The sequence below is a fragment of the Lynx canadensis genome, chromosome A1 (assembly GCF_007474595.2).
Source record: "Lynx canadensis isolate LIC74 chromosome A1, mLynCan4.pri.v2, whole genome shotgun sequence".
Lineage (NCBI taxonomy): Eukaryota > Metazoa > Chordata > Mammalia > Carnivora > Felidae > Lynx > Lynx canadensis.
Genome location: NC_044303.2, coordinates 87,100,626 through 87,118,009, shown reverse-complemented (window position 1 = coordinate 87,118,009; position 17,384 = coordinate 87,100,626). Strand labels below are relative to the sequence as shown.

General features: G+C 36.9%; 1 pseudogene; it reads left to right on the top strand.

Annotated features, from left to right (window-relative positions):
* The first annotated feature begins 899 nt into the window (after positions 1 to 899).
* LOC115513149 lies at positions 900 to 1,844 on the top strand (annotated as a pseudogene).
* The last annotated feature ends 15,540 nt before the right edge of the window (positions 1,845 to 17,384 follow it).

Below are 17,384 nucleotides of genomic sequence, written 5' to 3'. Positions count from 1 at the left end.
CAAATTTACCTTGTAAATATTATATTCTGTTATATGGCATACCCAGCATATGCAATAATCACACCTCAAATTTAGTTTAGTTCATTTATTTGGTGGCATTATATAGTGTACTATCCATTTCTGTCCTCATTTTTACCATCGTGAAATTCTGTTTTTTTTTATTGATCTCCTCATTTTTGTTTTGAGAGAGAGAGAGAGAGAGAGAGAGGCGGGGGAGAGGGGCAGACACAGAGAGAGACACCCAAGCAGGCTACACCCTCAGCACGGAACCCCATGTGGAGACTGGATCCTATGACCTTGGGATTCTGACCTGAGCTTAAATCAAGAGTCAGATGCTCAACTGACTGAGGCACCCATGCGTTCCCTCCTCATTTTTTTAAGAGCAAGATATAATCTTACCCTTGAGTTAATCTAAATTTTCCCTCTATAGATTCTTTTCCCTACTCTGCATTCTCATAACACATTGCTTACCCAGATGACATGTTGTACATTCTGACATTTCATCATGTTCCTACCTTATTTACCTATCCATTTGATAGATTCTGAGAATGCAGTATGGTGTTTTGAATTCCCACATTTCCTACAAAATTTTATTATTATTATTAAAAAGTTATTGATAAGACACTGAGGGGAAGACTCATCCTTGATGCATTTTGACTTTTATTTTGTCCTCAAGGTAGAATGAAAACCTATGATCCACAGACCACATATGCCACTTCATGGGATAATAAGTGACATTGCACATGGTATTCTCTACATTGGCTCTTTATCTTTACCTACATCCAAAGTCTTATTTTTCAACACTTAGACCTTAACTGTGAAGGAATTGATATAAAATCCCTGCAGTTTCTGTTTCATGTGACTTTATCACTCTGAAGTTAATAATCAAAGCAAGAGTAATGTGTTTGACCAATGACAGCACCTTCCCTGGGTTCATTTTGGTAGGCTTTTGTGACCGGCCTCAGCTAGAGCTGGTTCTTTTTGGGGTAATCTTGTGTCTTTACCTGATGATGCTCCTAGGCAATGTTCCCATCATCCTAGTTTCCCTCTTGGACTCTAAACTGCACACCCCAACGTACTTTTTCCTCTCCCACCTCTCCCTCCTGGACCTCTGTTTCACCAGCAGCATTATTCCTCAGCTTCTAGTCAACCTGGGTGGTTCAGATAAGTCCATCACTTATGGTGGCTGTGTGGTTCAGCTCTATGTCTCTCTTGCCCTGGGATCCACAGAGTGTGTCCTCCTGGCTGTGATGTCCTATGATCGGTACATCGCTGTCTGCCGTCCTCTACATTATGCCTTTGCCATGCGCCCCAGCCTCTGTCATACCCTGGCATCTGTGGCATGGCTCAGTGGGGTAGCTACCACCCTTATACAGTCCACTCTCACCCTGCAGTTGCCTTTCTGTGGGCATCACCAAGTGGATCATTTTGTCTGTGAGGTCCCTGTGCTCATCAAGTTGGCTTGTGTGGAAATGACTTTCAATCAAGTGGAGCTATTTGAGGCTAGTGTTTTATTCCTGGTGGTGCCTTTATCACTCATCCTGATCTCCTACTGGCACATTGCCAGAGCAGTACTGAAGATCAAGTCAGCCATCGGATGACACAAGGCATTTGGGACCTGTTCCTCCCACTTAATGGTTGTCATAATCTTCTATGGAACCATCATCTTCATGTACCTGCAGCCAGCCAAGAGCAGATCCAAAGACCAAGGAAAGTTTGTTTCCCTTTTCTACACTGTGGTGACTCCCATACTCAACCCTCTCATCTAAACCCTGAGAAACAAAGAAGTAAAGGCAGCAATGAAAAAAATTCTTGGTAGAACATTATGGCTCAGTGAAACATGATTATCAAGAATTTTTTTTTTTAGGAGGCAGTTATTAAGACTGATTCATTTAATGGATGATGACTCAATAAATTATTTGGTTATGTTCATAAACCTATAGTGGGTTTTGGTAGAAAAAATTCAATAGCATTTGAATTTTGAGTTTGAATGCTCATTTCATCACATAATAGCTGTGTGACCTGAACAATTTGCATAACCTTTGCACTGTGTACAAACCAAAATGTACAATATTGAGCAACCCAAATTAAAATTAGATCACTGTCTTAGGCATTTGACTTTTAATAAAGTTGGTTCATAAATTTTATTGCATTTAATAGCCATAATTATATGCCTGCCCCTACTCTGCATTCTCATAACACATTGCTTACCCAGATGATATGTGGTAAATATGAATGGGTAAATAAGGTAGGAACATGATGAAGCATGTCAGAATGTACAACATATTTACAATGTACAAGCATAATTATCTGCTATATGGTATTATTATAAGTTTTATTTTGCAGAGATTGAAATATTTTGGCCATTTGCTCAAAACAGAAATAGCAAACTCTAAACCTCAGTGGCATTACTTTTTCAATAGACCATGGATTATTGTGGTCAAGTCTCCTGTGTGAGTCCCATTACACACCGAGTTTATCTCTATTGCTGCACTTTTCCTCCTGTTTAACAAGTTTCTGATTTTTTGTATTTCTCTCTTTAGTAGGTTTTTGAGAATGGCAACTATGTTTTGACTTAATCACAATTTAAAGTAGAATATATTTACAGGTGGCCCCCAGATTTATACTTCAACAAAGACATTTTCTATTCCCATCTCATGTTCAGCTATGTATTTTACTTCTCCACCTGGGTGTGTTAAAACAGCCTCAAAATGAACACATCAGAACTAAATCAAAAGGTCCCTGCTTTTGGTTCTTTTTTGCTCTTTTCGATATCACAAAATGGAACAGGGATTATTTTAATTCCTGTCCTTTCTTTTCCTACTGTATGTAAACTATACACAATTCTGCATAGTTTACCCACTTTTTTCCATATTAATTTTCTGCTACCTATGCACTGCTGATATGGCTTGCTTACTAGATGGAGAGATATTTTTTTTAATTAACTGATGATCTCTTCCATTATACCCTGTATCTTATTACTAGGTACATGCAGTTTGTAACACATCATTGAACTTATGTTTGTCTTATATCCTTTAAGAAATGCATTTATTTGTTCAACAATTATTGAGCATTGAGGGCACAGATATGAAAGACACAGTACCCAGGCCTTTTTAGAGTTTATATGCTAATGGTCCAACTCAGTTAATTGGTAAATTTTCAGTACGTAATAGTGTCTACTATCTAACAAAATAAGTCAATGCTAGGAGAAAAAACTCACTTTCAGCAAGTTGATTTAAAATTGAATCTATCTCTGGGGCGCCTGGGTGGCGCAGTCGGCTAAGCGTCCGACTTCAGCCAGGTCAGGATCTCGCGGTCCGAGAGTTCGAGCTCCGCGTTGGGCTCTGGGCTGATGGCTCAGAGCCTGGAGCCTGTTTCCGATTCTGTGTCTTCTTCTCTCTCTGCCCCTCGCCCGTTCATGCTCTGTCTCTCTCTGTCCCAAAAATAAATAAACGTTGAAAAAAAAAATTGAATCTATCTCAGTCAAGTCATAAGATTAATGGCTATTTTTTTAAATTTTATTAAATTGATGTGGTTGCAAAGCAATGTTATCTAAACCGTGGTATCTAAACTTGAATAAGGAGAAAATAATTTATATTGTTATTGCTAAATTATAGATAAGTTATTATGTGTTTAAGAAAAGAAAGAATCCATGGGTGAATTTTAAAGTGGCTGACAGCTTATAACAGAAGCCAAATAGTCTTCTGGTGCTACAATCCATTTTAGAGGACAGAGAGAATATTTTCTTTAAAGTTATTAGAAGTGTCAGAGAATATTTAGAAGAATATAGCAAGATATGGTTGTAAATAGAATGTGCTCTTTTGTGCTGAGGAAGGCACAAACATCCGTGAACTCCAAGTAAACCAGGGCTTAATTATCTAGAAAAATATATGGGAAATGAAAATAGATTTTTTAAGCAGAATTGGAAATTGTTGATAAGCATGATCAGAGACTTGGATAACCAAGGAAAAATGAGGACTCTCTTATTTTGAATAACAATAAGGCAACATTCATTTTTACTTCTATAGGACAATTATAAGAGTAGAAAAGATAAATAAGAATGGAAATTTTATTTTTTCTGCTAAAAAATGTAAAGGGGCAGTTTACTATATAGTGAGAATAGCACAGCACAATAATGCCTGGCATTTGGTGTCCCATTGGAACTCAGTCCATAACCACATTGATATTGTCAGCCAGGTACTCAAGGGATTTCCTTTTGAGGTTATTTCTCTAAATTACTATAGTTTCTCTGAATTCTCTGTAATTACTGAAATATATTATTTCTCTGTCACATATTGTGTCACAATGGGATAATCAGGATATTTAAATTGGCAAATGTTTTAGGAAGTGTCAAGGTGAGCTCTTGATGTCTTACTTAGTGAACCCTTAAATGATATGGGGGAATTTATGACCTCAGGGCACTTGTGCGTGACCATATCCCAGGATCCTCTGTTATGGACATTTTAATGGGTTACATATTTTCCATAGGGGGAAGATCCTAATTCTCTTACCCTCTGGGGATGTGATTAGGCCACATCAACAGGGCCATTTATTTTTCTTTCCTACCTTAAGCTATTTCCTCATCACAAAGGTAAGTCATTGGTGTTTCTCACTTCCAAGTTATTTCTTAGAAATGTAGTCACTGAGGATAGCTCACTTTCTTCCGACACTTTGCCAGGCATGCCCCAACACCTAGTGTAGACCATTTAATTTTTTCCTCTTATTTGGAATGAGAATTTCTATGTTGTACTGCATGGACCAGGAGCACCATTTTTTTTTAATTTTTAACAATGTTTTTATTTATTTTTGAGACAGAGAGAGACAGAGCATGAGCAGGGGAGGGACAGAGAGAGAGGGAGAACAGAATCCGAAGCAGGCTCCAGGCTCTGAGCTGTCAGCACAGAGCCCGACGCGGGGTTCAAACTCACAAACTGTGAGATCATGACCTGAGCTGAAGTCGGACGCTCAACCGACTGAGCCACCCAGGCACCCCAGGAGCACCAATTTTTTTGAGCTGTTGCAGAGAGATTCAGTCCCCAGAGGAAAATCTTTCTAGTCATTGTGATACTAGTTAATTGTAACGAAGGGTCAAACTTAACCTGTGCACCAGACTTTGAAAGGTGTTTTCAACATCATTACATACTTTTCTAGGTAGAGGAGAGAGATTAGACATCATCTTTTTGGGCATACTCACATCTGGTTTGGGTGGCCTCTAACGATGGCCTCTTGGATGCCATCCTTTTCTCAGAATCTCACATTTGGTTCCTAGCTTGTCCTTTCTTGAACAACTCCTGTGGCTCTGGGACCTTAATCTGGGAACACCTATTTATTTCCTTTAAAGAAACAGGCAGCTGAAGATACTGTGGACAAGAAAGTAACTCCTGTGGCCAGAATGCATGTTCTTGGCCTGAAGTAGGTACATTTACATTTATAGGCAAGTTGTATGTTTTACTGCATGTAGAGCAAACTGTGAAATTAAAGCAACTCAGAATTGTGAAGTCTATGGATTTCAGACTAGTCTTTTCATGTTGTCTTTGACTACTTCAAAACCAAGCCGAAAACATCTCGTAAAATTGTCTTGGTCTCTGTCGCTGTCTGTGTTTCTGTCTCTCTCTCTCTGTCTCTCTCTGTCTTTTTGATGCCCAATATCCCCTCTGCTTAAAGGCAGCAAAGACTGGGTTTAAATTTTTCATTTCTGAGCTTTCTATATTCTTTAAAATGAAAAAAAATTATCCCACCCACATATTTTTGCATGTGATACACACTTGTGAAACATCTTGGCAGAGAGTAGAGACATCTCATTGAATCAAAAGGGAATTAAGTCAGGATATACATTATTTGCTCCACCAATTGATCTTAATTATGATTATAAATAAATTAAGAGAAATTGAGGTCTAAGAGGAGATTAATATATGACACACTTACCACCCTCTTTGCTCCTTTATCTAATTGAGACCTCAGTGTCCTGACCTGTTCTGGGCCTATGTTTGATTCTATAGAAAATCCATATGCTTCCTCCTTTCATGGCGCATGTCATAATCTTCTCAGTTTTTGAAAGAGAATTTGAATTCAATTTTAAAAATCAGTTTTGAGTGAACTTTTTCTTGTTATTAAAAGCCACATCTAGGCAGCTGACAATATTTATGTCCTTTGGCTTAGAATTATTTGGATGAAAGTTGTTATTACTATATTTAAAAAATAAGCTTTTATTTTGTGTTTTGTTGTTGGATCTTAGAAATGAAAAAAAGAGTCTGCCTGAATAGAGTAGCAGGTTAAATGGCTCATAACATTTGTATACTGGAAAGTATTTATAGGAGATTAATAATACATGGGCTCTGCACTACGATAGCACTTTCAACTCATGCCCTACAATCATACAGTGGAATAATGGATGCCAGACTATTCTCAAATTGGAAATAATTTCCCATAGAGAAAGAGGCATGGTATGGAAGTTCACAAGATTTGTTGATACATGTAGTATTTTTTTAAGTTTATTTATTTATTTTGAGAGAGAGAGAACAAGTGGGGGAAGGGTGGACAGAAGGAAAGAGAGAGGGAGGGAGGGAGAGAGAGAGCACGAGAGAGAATCCCAAGTAGGCTCCACTGTGTCAGTGCAGAATCCCACTTGGGGCTCAATCTCATGAACTGTGAGATCGTGACCTCAGTCAAATTCAAGAATTGGATGCTTAAGCGACTGAGCCACCCAGTTGCCCCTGTCCATGTAGTACTTATGAGAAGGTCAATCAAGAATAACAAACTTGGAAAGTGAGACTAGAGCTGGAGTCTGGTGAACAGGCAGGGTCTGAACAGGTTCTCAAGGGAGGAATGAGCTCAAGGAGTGGGTGTGAGCAGCTGTGGGAATGTCTAGCACAAGCAGGGGGAGGGGATTTAATCAGTGCTTATGTGTTAATCTGGCTGGACACCATGCAATATGAAAACATCCATAAGTTTACTATACTTTAAGGTAGATAGGCTGGAGGTATACCCAAAATAATATTGATTAGAATCATTTCATTTTCTGAAGGTGGCACAAAAAATCAGTGGTCTTTAAGGGTGAGGGGTGACCAGAAAGCAGTATCTCCAAAGGTATAGTGAACCCTATCCCATGGGATGCCCCATGTCACCACAGGTAGGTTATGGACAAAGAGACCAAAAGTGCTCATGTTAGAAGGTCTTATCAATGGCCAAATCTGAAATTCAGCTTCATGTGGTAGTTTAGGGCCCAAGCTATAGTGTGTGTTGAGTGGCCAGGAAGACTAGTGTGTACAGAAAGAAGAAGCAGAAGTGCAAGGGGGCATGGTCAGCACCTGGGAGCACTGGAAGCGATGTTTGGTTGGACTTTGAAAGACATTCCTTAGATATTGGTGAAAGGAGCAACTATTAGGATGATTTATTCAGTTCCAATTAGATGATCTTATTGTTTCCATCATATCACTGTATATTTAAGGAAATGGGTCTTTGTTTACAGATATTTTCTGCTTTAATAAAGAAAATAATGATAGTATTTTGTAATGCAGATATTTTACAGTTTTATAATAAAAATACAAATTGTTTACAATATAGCCTCTTAATTTGCTGTTTTATATGAAATTATTAAATTATTAAGCTGTTACTAAAATAGTTATTAAAATTATCTTATTGGTTAACTTTGTTCTGTTATCTTTAATATTATAGTTTTTAAATACTTTTTAGGGGCTGTTTTATTAATATCTGTGATTAGTTTTATTATGTTATGTAAAATTATTTTTGTTTCTACTGTTTTATTTTTTAACATTTTTAAAACTTATTGACTTTAATTTGTTTCTCAATTTACCTTGTTCAAAAAGTGCACTAAAAAGTATGTTTACATTTTAATATTCAATTTTTTAAAATAATTCATTTAATAATTCCCAATTGAAATTTTGGCATAATTTTCCACCTAAATTTCTATTGTTTATTTAAGTTTTATAGCAGCGAGAGAATATAACAACAAAAATTTATATTCTATACATAATTTAGTTTTTTTTATTAAAGCTAGGGGTGCCTGGGTGGCTCAGTAGGTTAAGTGTCCGACTTTAGCTCAGGTCATGATCTCGCAGTCCATGAGTTTGAGCCCCGCGTTGGGCTCTGGGCTAACAGCTCAGAGCCTGGAACCTGCTTTGGATTCTGTGTCTCCCTGTATATCTGCCCCTCCCCTGCTCACACTCTGCCCTTTTCTCCCTCAAAAATAAATAAACATTAATTTTTTTAAAGCTTAATAATTGGTCAATTACATAAACTTTATTATATGACTGGTATACTGTTTTTTTTTTATGTGCTTATTTTATGTTACTTGGTGCCTGAGAATTTAATAGTGACATATCTTCATGGTGGATTAACATATGATTACATGTTACTTTTTTATTATATTATTACTTTAGCTTGGATATTAGTTTTCATAGTGCTAAAACCATGAGTGTTTCATGTCAAAATTTACTAACTTTGAAAATTTTAAGATATATGATCTTTTTGACACTGGCATGTCATCTTTCATACTAACACTTTATTTCTCCTTTCCATTGTAATATGCCTGTGCAAGTTACTCAGGCATATCTTTTTATTCAGCTCTTTCTTCCCCTCCTAAATACTAATTAGGATATAACCACTATATATGTCTTTAATTGTTTTCTGCAGCCAGTTTACCTTTAAAATCTATTGTTTTGAATCATTTGTTTGAACAACTCCTGGTTTTCTTAAATTTCTTGAGTGTGAAAAACTACTGTTCCTTTCCCAAATATTTATTCTGCTTCTTGGATAAATGCTTCAAGTGTATGCTCTTCACCTATTTATATTTCTTAAATACTTATTATCTTTGGATGTACATAGTGATTGATGTTTGTTTTTTTCCCAAATGTACTAGGAACTGTTTGTCTTTTCCTTTTGTTCTTTTTTCCCCCTCAGTGCTATTTTAGTTGAACTTTTAGAACATGAGCTGGAGGAGTAACTTTTGGTCATTTAAAATTTGTGTTCAATCCTTCAGTCACTTAGTGGGCAAGTTCAGTAGATAGCTGGAAAATTCACTCAGATATAGTATTTTATGTCACTTATCCTCCTAATAAAAGACATCTCAGCTCCAAAACCATGTCTGGTGCAACTTGGCATTCAGCCTGTTACTCATGTATAAATCTAGTTATTCTTACCAGCCGTGGAGGCATCTTCCATATGGGAGCACATCTTCAGTGGCATATTTTATTTTCCATGGTCTACTACATTTTATACCTTGTTTCTCTAAATGGGTAATATATAGGATGGCACTTAGAGAAGAGTGTTTCACTCTTTCTGTTCATGTGATTTTGTTAAGTTTCAACATACCAGGCACATATATGTGGAATGTGTGATACAGGTTTATACATATTCCATAGTTGTGGAACTATTCCTATTTAGAATATTCTTTCTCTACTCCCTGTTCGATGTGTTGACACTATTAGATTTTAAGAGAGAAGTTGTGGAAATACTGCATTCACTGTCAATATATGCATCTTAATAATGTTTTATAGAGGGGTGCCTGGGTGGCTCAGTTGGTTTAAGCTCCTGACTCTTGATTTCTTTTCAGGCCATGATTTTACAGTAATGAGATCCAGCCCCCCATTGGGCTCTGTGCTGCGCATGGAGCTTGATTAATATTCTCTCCTTCACTCTCCCTCTCCCCCTTCTTCACTTATGCTGTCTCTCTCTCTCTCTCTCTCTCTCTCTCAAAAAGAAATTAAAAACAATGTTTTTGTAGAACTTAAAAACTTTCAATGCTTAGTAATGTATGATGTTCTTAATGAGTAATGAGAATACTTAACTTGTTCAGAAAAATTGCTATGATTAAAAGGGTCCAAGGTCAGTGTTATCTATAAGTGGAATTAGTTAACTTCTGTGAAACTTGCAATGCACTTTGGAAGGTGAATGGACACTGCTCCTGTTCTCTGTGAGTCCATTTGTAGATGTTTACAGTGAAATTGGTAAAAGTTCAGAATGAAAGGGAAGGTGAACTGAAGTAATAATTGTTCACTGTGCATATTAGAAGGTGAAGATTTGAGGACTCACCAGTGAAGGGGCTGGGGACATTTTTCAGGGCACTGACCTGAAGTGACAAAAAAAAAAAAAAAAACAACTGAAAGTAGTTAATTCTGCATAATATTTACTCAGGAAAAAATGAATTTGAAAAGATAGCATTTTAGAAATGCTTTAGAAAAAAGATAGAATTTGAAAAGATAGCTTTTGTAATAGACATATTTTCTTTATGTCTGTTATATAAAATATATGAAACTTCCTACTGGGAAAGAATGAAACAAAAAGACAAAATAATGAGGATACTGCAGGATGTTTCCATTTTGTACTTACAAGATTGAGGTGGAGTTCATCAAAACCAAGAGGACTGTGTGTGGCCAGACTCCTACTTATATTACAAGTACACCTATCAAATTTGTGCTTTTAATACAGCCATGTCTATTCTATTCTGTTCTATTCTATTCTTATTTTGTTTTAAGGTTTAATTTAAATTTCAGTTAGTTAACATATAGTGTAATGTTAGTTTCAGGAGTAGAATTTAGTGATTCATCACTTACATACAACATCCAGTGCTCATCACAAGTGCTCTCTTTAATACTCATCACCCATTTAGCCCATCCCCCATCCAACTTCCCTCCACTAACCCTCAATTTGTTCTTTATAGTAAAAAGTCTGTTTTATAGTTTGCCTCCCTCTTTTCCTCCCCTCTTATGTTCATCTGTTTTGTTTCTTAAATTCCACACATGAGTGAAATCAGATGGTATCTTTCACTAACTGACTTATTTAACTTAGCATAATATTCCCTAGCTCCATCTTTGTCATTGAAAATGGCAATATTTCATTCTTTTTATTGGTTGAGTATTACTCCATTATATATATATATATCATATATGGTGTGTATATATATACATATATGTATATACATATATGTATATATATACATGTACATATGTAAAGAAGATATGGTGTATATATATATATGTATATGTATATGTACATGTATATGTATATGTAGATATATATACATATGTATATGTGTGTGTGTATATATATATATATGTGTGTATATATATATATATGTGTGTGTATATATATATATATATATATATATACACCATATCTTCTTTACCCATTCATGAGTCAATGGAAATTTGGGTCTTTCCATAATTTGGCTATTGTTGATTGTGCTGCTATAAACATAGGGGTGGATATATCCCTTCAAATTAGTATTTTTGTATTCTTTGGGTAAATACCTAGTAGTGCAATTGCTAGGTCATAGGATAGTTCTATTCTTTTTGAGCAATCTCCATACTCTTTTCCACAGTGGCTGCACCAGTTTGCATTCCCACCAACAGCGTAAAAGGGTCCCCTTTCAGCATCCTCACCAACATCTGTTGTTTTCTGTGTTGTTAATTTTGGCCATTCTAATACAGCAATGTTTAAATAGATGGAAGAGTAGCATGTGTTTGAGGCAGCTCCAATTTGGAGGAAGATTGGTAAGCCCTGCTCATTCATTCATTTGGTAATGATATCTAATATTTACTAATTGACTAGATATGTGTTAGTTAACTAGTTGACTAGAGATGTGTTAGTTTCCTTAAGGAAAATGAAATAGGAATAAAATGTTGAATATAATTTGGGTGAATTGCTGAATAATTTTTGAGAGGCTAATTTGTGCTGAACACTCCAAGGACTGGGTGATACAAAATGATATTATATATGAATCCTGGCCTCATGAATCTCACAAGCTGTTGTGAACAGACACATGTACAACTTAGTCAAGTGAATGAATAGAAAAGATGTTGTATACTACCTAGTAAAGTGCCAAACAATTAATCCACCAGCAAGTTTCCCATATAATTAAGAGCAAAAGTTTTGGAGTGTGTAGTATTAAAGTACAATGTTACTGAGAGATGTTTCTTTGGCAGCTGTGGTATAAAGGAAGGAATGAACTTTTTTCTTTTTGAGAGATGGAGAGTGCAAGTGGGTGAGAGCGGCAGAAGGAAAGAGAGAGACAGAGTGAGACAGAGAGAGAGAGAATCTCAAGCAGGATCCATACTCAGTGTAGAGCCCAATGTGGGAATTGATCCCTAGGATCATGACCTGAGCTGAAACCGAGACTCAGACACTCATGTGACTGAGCCACCCAGGTGCCCCCAAGTGACCTTTCTATGATGAATTCATAATTACTAGTTTGCTAAGTAGTATTATTTTATAAATTAGGTACAATGCCATCACTGGAAATAAAACATTCCCTTAATTACTTGTTTTCAAAACAGAAACCACATTGCATTCACATTTTGAGCTGATGACTAAAATACACATGATTCCAGGAAAAAAATAAACCTAAAATCATATGGATAGCCTTTCACTTCCTGAAAATTTAATTTTGGAGCCTGGAGGATCCTTGGTCTCTGAAATGAAAGAGCAGGCAAAAAAAAAAAAATTAAAAAGCAAATAAACACTGAGAGAAGGAAGAAGAAAGATAGCATATAGAATTAACTGGAACAAGAAATATATTTCAGTATTGCTTACTAAACATATATGTGTGTTTTGGGTCACACAAGCTCTCAGGAGTTGATTTTTAAAGTAATGCCATTTTTAAAAAAAATTGCAGTAAGGATCATATGTGTCATATATTTGGAGATATAAACTTACAACTAAGTTCCACTATTTTTGGATGATGAAAAATGGTTTTATTCCCTTTTGAAAAATTAAAAAAAACTATTTTTTTTAATCTCCTATTGAAATTAACTATGTTTTGCCTTTGTCTGTAACTAGAAAGACATTAATATAAAGGGACAAATTTGGTTGCATGGAAATGATAGTCTAATTTATTTCCTACAGCAAATAATTGTTGCTTACTTCCCACACTTACGTTTTTATTTTATTTATTTTTTTTGACGTTTATTTATTTTGGAGAGAGACAGAGACAGAATGCAAGTGGATTGGGGCAGAGAGAGGGAGGCACAGAATCTGAAACAGGCTGCAGGCTTGGAGCTGTCTGCACAGAGCCTGACACGGGGCTCCAACTCAAGTGCTGTGAGATCATGACCTGAGCCGAAGTAGGACGCTCAACCGACTGAGCCACCCAGGCGCCCCTCCCCACAGTTAGTTTTATTGAGGTGTAACTGATACACAAAAATCTGCACATATTTAATCTATACAATTCATTTAGTGGTTCAGAGTCTGGATATATTCATGAACCATTACCACAATCAAGGTACATAACTCTCATAACAAAGTACGTAATACAATATTGTTAAATTCATGTGATATGTTGGTGTGTAATTTTCTAGAATTTATTCTTCTTGTATGGCTGTAAGCTTATAACCATTGAACAACTGCATGTTTCCTCTCCTCCCATACCCTGGCTACCACCAGTTTATTTGTGTTTCTGTAAGTTTGACTATTTTACATTCTTCATGTAAGAGGAGTATCTGTCCTTTTATGTCTGGCTTATTTCACTTAGCATAATGCTCTCCAGGTCCATCTGTATTGTTGTGCATTACAGAATTTATTTATTTTTGAAGGCTGAATAGCATTGCATTAATATCAAATGATATTCCATCAATTAAGGATGAGTAATAAACAACATCTTCTCCATTTATCCATAGATGGCTATTGTAAATAATGCTGCAATGAATACCAAAATAAACATATTTCTTTGAGATTCTAATTTCAATTCTTTTTTTGTGTGTGTGGTTTTTTTTTTTATTTTTTATTTTAATTTACATCCAAATTAGTTAGCATATAGTGAAACAATGATTTCAGGAGTAGATTCCTTAGTGCCAGTTACCCATTTAGCCCGTCCCACAATCCCTCCAGCGACCCTCAGTTTGTTGTCCATATTTGTGAGTCTTTTCTGTTTTGTCCCCCTCCCTGTTTTATATTATTTTTGTTTCCCTTCCTTTATGTTCATCTGCTTTGTCTCTTAAAGTCCTCATATGAGTGAAGTCATATGATTTTTGTCTTTCTCTGACTAATTTCGCTTAGCATAATACCCTCCAGCTCCATCCATGTGGTTGCAAATGACAAGATTTCATTCTTACCGATTGCCAAGTAATTCTCCATTGGATATATATACCAGGTTTTCTTTATCCATTCATCCATCGAGAGGCATTTGGGCTCTTCCCATACTTTGGCTGTTGTTGCTAGTGCTGCTATAAACGTGGGTGTGCATGTGTCCCTTCAAAGCAGCACACCTGTATCCCGTGGATAAATGCCTAGTAGTGCAATTGCTGGGTCGTAGGGTAGTTCTATTTTTATTTTTTTGAGAAACCTCCATACTGTTTTCCAGAGTGGCTGCACCAGCTTGCATTCTCACCATCAATGCAAAAGAGATCCTCTTTCTCCACATCCTCGCCAACATCTGTTGTTGCCTGAGTTGTTAATGTTAGCCATTCTGACAGGTGTAAGATGGTATCTCATTGTGGTTTTGATTTGTATTTCCCTGATGATGAGTGATGTGGAGCATTTTTTCATGTGTCGGTTGGCCATCTGGATGTCTTCTTTGGAGAAGTGTCTATTCATGTCTTTTGCCCGTTTCTTCACTGGATTATTTGTTTTATGGGTGTTGTGTTTGAGAAGTTCTTTACAGATTTTGGATACCCTTTATCTGATATGTCATTGGCAAATATCTTCTCGCATTCTGTCGGTTGCCTTTTAGCTTTGCTGATTGTTTCCTTCGCTGTGCAGAAGCTTTTTATTTTGATGAGGTCCCAGTAGTTCATTTTTGCTTTTGTTTCCCTTGCCTCCGGAGACATGTTAAGAAGCTGTTGTGGGCAAGATGCAAGAGGTTTTTGCCTGCTTTCTCCTCAAGCATTTTGATGGCTTTCTGTCTTACATTGAGGTCTTTCATCCATTTTGAGTTCATTTTTGTGTATGGTGTAAGAAGGTGGTTCAGGTTCATTCTTCTTCATGTCACTGTCCAGTTTTCCCAGCACAACTTGCTGAAGAAACTGTCTTTATTCCATTGGATATTCTTTCCAGCTTTGTCAAAGATTAGTTGGCCATACGTTTATGGGTCCATTTCTGAGTTCTCTATTCTGTTCCATTGATCTGAGTGTCTCTACTTGTACTGTACCATATTGTCTTGATGATTACAGCTTGGTAGCATAGCTTGGAGTCTGGTATTGTGATGCCTCCTGCTTTGGTTTTCTTTTTCAAGATTTCTTGGCCACTCAGGGTCTTTTCTGGGTCCATACAAATTTATATGAAATTATATGAAATTTATTGTCAAATTGGTTTCCATACAACACCCAGTGCTCATCCCAAAAGGTGCCCTCCTCAATAACCATCACCCACCCTCCCCTCCCTCCCACCCCCCATCAACCCTCAGTTTGTTCTGTTTTTAAGAGTCTCTTATGCTTTGGCTCTCTCCCACTCTAACCTCTTTTTATTTTCTCCTTCCCCTCCCCCATGGGTTTCTGTTAAGTTTCTCTGGATCCACATAACAGTGAAAACATATAGTATCTGTCTTTCTCTGTATGGCTTATTTCACTTAGCATCACACTCTCCAGTTCCATCCACGTTGCTACAAAAGGCCATATTTCATTTTTTCTCATTGCCATGTAGTATTCCATTGTGTATATAAACCACAATTTCTTTATCCATTCATCAGTTGATGGACATTTAGGCTCTTTCCATCATTTGGCTATTGTTGAGAGTGCTGCTATAAACATTGGGGTACAAGTGCCCTTATGCATCAGTACTCCTGTATCCCTTGGGTAAATTCCTAGCAGTGCTATTGCTGGGTCATAGGGTAGGTCTATTTTTAATTTTCTGAGGAACCTCCACACTGTTTTCCAGAGTGGATGCACCAGTTTGCATTCCCACCAACAGTGCAAGAGGGTTCCCGTTTCTCCACATCCTCTCCAGCATCTATCGTCTCCTGATTTGTTCATTTTGGCCACTCTGCCTGGCGTGAGGTGATATCTGAGTGTGGTTTTGATTTGTATTTCCCTGATAAGAAGCGACGTTGAGCATCTTTGCATGTGCCTGTTGGCCATCCGGATGTCTTCTTTAGAGAAGTGTCTATTCATGTTTTCTGCCCACTTCTTCACTGGGTTATTTGTTTTTCAGGTGTGGAGTTTGGTGAGTTCTTTATAGATTTTGGATACTTTGTCCAATATGTCATTTGCAAATATCTTTTCCCATTCCGTTGGTTGCCTTTTAGTTTTGTTGGTTGTTTCCTTTACTGTGCAGAAGCTTTTTATCTTCATAAGGTCCCAGTAGTTAATTTTTGCTTTTAATTCCCTTGCCTTTGGGGATGTGTAGAGTAAGAGATTGCTACGGCTGAGATCAGAGAGGTCTTTTCCTGCTTTCTCTTATAGGGTTTTGATGGTTTCCTGTGTCACATTCAGGTCCTTTATCCATTTTGAGTTGATTTTTGTGAATGGTGTGAGAAAGTGGTCTAGTTTCAACCTTCTGCATGTTGCTGTCCAGTTCTCCCAGCACCATTTGTTAAAGAGACTGTCTTTTTGCCATTGGATATTCCTTCCTGCTTTGTCAAAGATTAGTTGGCCATATGTTTGTGGATTTAGTTCTGGGGTTTCTATTCTATTCCATTGGTCTATGTGTCTGTTTTTGTGCCAATACCATGCTGTCTTGATGATGACAGCTTTGTAGTAGAGGCTAAAGTCTGGGATTGTGATGCCTCCTGCTTTGGTCTTCTTCAAAATTCCTTTGGCTATTCGGGGCCTTTTGTGGTGCCATATGAATTTTAGAATTGCTTGTTCTAGTTTCGAGAAGAATGCTGGTGCAATTTTCATTGGGATTGCATTCAATGTGTAGATAGCTTTGGGTAGTATTGACATTTTGACAATATTTATTCTTCAAATCCATGAGCAGGGAATGTCTTTCCATTTCTGTATACCTTCTTCAATTTCCTTCATAAGCTTTCTATAGTTTTCAGCATACAGATCTTTTACATCTTTGGTTAGATTTATTCCTAGGTATTTTATGCTTATTGGTGCAATTGTGAATGGGATCAGTTTCTTTATTTGTCTTTTGTTGCTTCATTGTTAGTGTATAAGAATGCAACTGATTTCTGTACATTGATTTTGTATCCTGCAACTTTGCTGAATTCATGTATCAGTTCTAGCAGACTTTTGGTGGAGGCTATCGGATTTTCCATGTATAATATCATGTCATCTGCAAAAAGCGAAAGCTTGACTACATCTTTGCCAATTTTGATGCCTTTGATTTCCTTTTGTTGTCTGATTGCTGACCCTAGCACTTCCAACACTATGTTAAATAATAGCGCTGAGAGTGGACATCCCTGTCGTGGTCCTGATCTCAGGGAAAAAGCTCTGTTTTTCCCCGTTGAGGATGATGTTAGCTGTGGGCTTTTCATAAATGGCTTTTTT